At 44.9% G+C, this 4361-nt stretch overlaps 1 pseudogene; it reads right to left on the minus strand.

Moving 5' to 3' along the window:
• Nucleotides 1-4029: 4029 nt before the first annotated feature.
• Nucleotides 4030-4142, minus strand: LOC111725669 (annotated as a pseudogene).
• Nucleotides 4143-4361: the final 219 nt, after the last annotated feature.

Raw genomic sequence — 4361 nt, forward strand, 5'->3', positions numbered from 1 at the left:
GCCATGGCATCACAGCTCACAGCAACCTCCAACTCCTGGGCTCAAGCGAGTCTCCTGCCTCTGCCTCCCAAGTAGCTGGGACCACAGGTGCCCACCACGACGCCCGGCTATTTTTTGGCTGCAGCCATCATTATTGTTTGGCGGGTCTAGCCTGGATTCAAACCCACCACCTTAGGTGTATGTGGCTGGCGCCTTAGCCACTTGAGCTGCAGGCACCGAGCCAGCAGGGTCTTACTTTTACTCAGGCTGATCTTAAACTCCTGAGCTCAAGCGATCCTCCTGCCTCAGCTTCCCAGAGTACTACGATTACAGCTGTGAGCCATCATGCCTGGCCCCTTTATTGTGTTTATATGACAAAGGCAAACGCCTACTACCTGATGAGTAAATACTAAAAATTCTCAGAGGCTGTGCACAAGTCAGCTTCTAATTTTGACAGCCACGTTGTTGAACATTTCATACTTTTTTTTTTTTTGAGACAGAGTCTCACTATGTTGCCCTGGGTAGAGAGCTGTGGCATCACAGCTCACATCAACCTCCAACTCCTGGGTTTAAGTGATGCTCTTGCCTCAGCCTCCCAAGTAACCGGGACTACAGGTGCCTGCCACAACGCTGGACTATTCTTTGGTTGTAGTTGTCATTGTGGTTTGGCAGGCCTGGGCTGGATTCGAACCCGCCAGTTCCAGTGCATGGGGCTGGCATCCTTGCCACTGAACTACAGGCGCTGAGCCTGTTTCACACTTATTAAATGCTTCCTTTGTTGTAGGCCCTGGTCTGGGTGCTAAAGAGACATTACTGACAGAATCCTGCCCTTAGGAAAGTTGACAGGAGACATGAAATAGACAATTGCCATGTTTCTTTAACTTATTTAATATTTTTGTGTTTGTGCCTATTTTGTAAAAATATGTTGAAAATGAGTGCTGATACCAGTGATAAGAATAAACTTCATAAATCTAAAGCAGTGGAGATAAGGATGAGCAATACAATCTCATCCCAAATCGATTTGGCTTTTCAGCTTTGGAATTTGAGTAGAGCAATAATTTCAAATAGAAAGGATTTACTCCTCAAATGTATCCAAATCTATTCAGTTTTCTATCTCTTTCTGAGTGCAAACAGTGAGAACTTGAATCGTGACTTACTAATGACTAAAGATTTTCTAGCTTTTGGAAATATGATCATCCAGTAAACAATCTACATACAAAAGTTGAGAGGCTGCCTGTTTGGTTTCCTAGAGACGCCAGCCCCTCTCTCACTCCCGCCTTTGTTCTGGACTCGGATCATTTACTTTCTTCCCTCATCTCCTTCTCAGCCCTCAGAACACTCAGAACTTTCCTGATCTCAGCAGTGGACAAGCTGCCCCTGCTGGGTGTTTGTTCTTACCCTTCACGCCCTTCTCACAATGGTTTGACTACCTCTTTCCATGCCTGAGTTCTGTATTAATGTGGATGTTATTTGGCTGCTTTAACACAGATCAGAATATAAATAGGTAAGATCAAGGTCTCACAAAAAGTCAGGCCAAGCCAAGTGCCAGTCTGAGGAGTGAGGGAGTCTGCTGCCCAGGGCCCCCAGGCTTCTCCCTGCCCTAGAATGCAGGCTCATCATTATTACCTCATCACAGTCTTTCCCCAGGAAGGGAAACATGGAGTTAAGCTGTGACTTTTTTTTTTTTTTGAAGCAGAGTCTCATTTTGTCGCCCTGGTAGAGTGTCATGGTGTCATAGCTCACAGCAACCTCAAGTGATTCTCTTGCCTCAGCCTCCCAAGTAGCTATTTTTGCCACAATGCCTGGCTATTTTTAGAGGTGGCATCTCGCTGTAGCTCAGGCTGATCTTGAACTCATAAGCTCAGGCAATCCACCTGCCTTGGCCTCATTGCATCCGGCCTAAGTTGCTATTTTTTGAGGACATCCCAGAGTCTTTGCATATGAGGGAGAGGGTATGAGTTCAATGTAGCAGTGTAGCAATGTAACCTCAAGTTAATGACGGTTAAGTGCAGTTCAAGTTGCTTCCTTTTAAGGATGTAACCAGAAGCTGTTCTCATCTCTTCTATTCACATTACATCAGCCAAACTGTATTTACTCTCCTAACAGCAAGAGACCTTCTTACTATGAGGCAGAAGAGAAGAATGGATATTATGGTACAATCAGCTCCCTCTGCCACACACACCACACTGGAGTTCTGAGCTTGTTTGCTATTACATCAGCAGCACTTAGCACAAGCGTTTAATAAAAATGGCTGAATGGGGCATCAGGGTGTCCACTTACTCTCAGACTGTCCAGGCAAAAACAGTTCCTCATAGGTGTTCTGTATGGTTGAGATTATTCAAAATAAACATTTTACTCTAAAAATTTATTTTATTTTAGCAGTTAAAAAATATTTTTTTAAAAAAGAGGAAGTAGGGTGTTTTCATACAAGGCTAGCCAAATGGGAAGAATCTTCAGCTCCAGCCTGGCGTCATTAAATTGAAAGTAGACTGCAACCCCGTGGGAACACAACTGTGTCAAGCTGAAAGGGGACACCTCAAAGCCTGTGTCCTTCTGTGCCGGCTCTATGCACAGACTCTTCTAAGCGGGCCGCTGGAGATGTCATGGGCTGAGGGACTTCTGCAGAAGTTCATACATTATTTGATCCTGAGAGGAGGGGAGAAAACAACATACAGAGCTGGTCACTATCTCTTACGTGCTGAATGGCAACCCCCCCCCCCCCGGGTCATATGTTAAAGCACTAACCGGCGGGACCTGAGAATTTGACTGTATGTGGAAACAGGTCATTACAAAGGTGACTGGGTTAAAATGAGCTCAGATAAGTACTAAGGGGGAACATAGGCACAGAGAATGCACCGCACAGTGTGGAGACACCGGGGAAAGATGGCCGCCTGCAAGGAAAAAGGCCAGGAGTTTGACCTCAGATACCTAGTCTTCAGAACTGTGAGAAAATACATTTTCTGTTGTTTAAGCTACCCACTGTGGTGTTTTGTTATGGTCCTCTTAGCTGACTAAAACATTGTTTGTTTCTAATACATTTTAAACACAGACCATCTTGATTCACTAAAATACTATTAGACAACTGACCTCACCTCCCTGCATCTCAGTCCCATATGTGCTACTTCCCACAGGGAATGTCCATGACTTTTATAATTGTTGACTGAAGTCTATCTTAAAAATGAGGTCCAGAGTTTTTTGTTTTTTTTTTAAAGACACAGAGTCTTATCCTATCATCCTCGGTAGAGTGCTGAGGCGTCACAGCTCACAGCAACCTCCAGCTCCTGGGCTCAAGCAATTCTTTTGCCTCAGCCTCCGGAGTAGCTGGGACTACAGGCGCCCGCCACAACGCCTAGCTATTTTTTGTTGCAGTTTGGCCGGGGCCAGGTTTGAACCTGCCACTCTGCCACTCTTGGTACATAGGGCTGGTGCCCTCCCCACTGAGCCACAGGCACCACCTGAGGTCCAGAATTTTACGTCTATATTGGATTGGTTAAAAAAAAGCAATGGTTGTACCATTTTACATTTTCAGCAACACATATAAGAATTCTAATTATTTCACATCCCTGCCACCATGTGGAATTTAAAATTTTAGTCATTTACCGACATCATACTTTCAAGATTTGGAAAAAATAATTCTTTGTTATTTATGTATTTACTTATTTTTTGAGACAGAGCCTCAAGCTGTCCCCTTGGGTAGAGTGTCGTGGCATCACAGCTCACAGCAACCTCCAACTCCTGGGCTCAAGCGAGTCTCCTGCTTCAGCCTCCCAAGTAGCTGGGACCACAGGTACCCACCACAATGCCTGGCTATTTTTTGGTTGCAAGCTGTCATTGTTGTTTGGCGGGCCCAGGCTAGATTCGAACCCGCCACCTTAGGTGTAGTTGGCTGGCGCCTTAGCCACTTGAGCCACAGGCCCGAGCCTAATTCTTTGTTTTGTATGGAACCAGAAAAAACTCTACATAGCCAAGGCAATTTTTAGTAATAAAAAATAAATCCAGGGGCATCACCTACCAGACTTTATACTACAAGGCCATAGTGATCAAAACAGCATGGTATTGACACAAAAATAGAGATACTGACATTTGCATAGAGGACATATCAGATATTAAAATGATAAGAACAGATACTACATTTGGTCTTAGCCAAAAGGCCAAGAATCGACAAGACACTAACATTTGTTTTTTTTTTTTTTTTTTTGAGACAGAGCCTCAAGCTATCACCCTGGGTAGAGGGCTGTGGTGTCACAGCTCACGGCAACCTCCCACTCCCGGGCTCAAGTGATTCTTTTGCCTCAACCTCCCAAGTAGCTGGGACTCCAGGCATGCACCACAATCCCTGGCCATTTTTTGTTGCTGTTGTCATTGTTGTTTAGCAAGCCTGG

Source organism: Otolemur garnettii, unplaced genomic scaffold, assembly GCF_000181295.1.
Source record: "Otolemur garnettii isolate 467f Iridium unplaced genomic scaffold, OtoGar3 scaffold00045, whole genome shotgun sequence".
Taxonomy (NCBI): domain Eukaryota; kingdom Metazoa; phylum Chordata; class Mammalia; order Primates; family Galagidae; genus Otolemur; species Otolemur garnettii.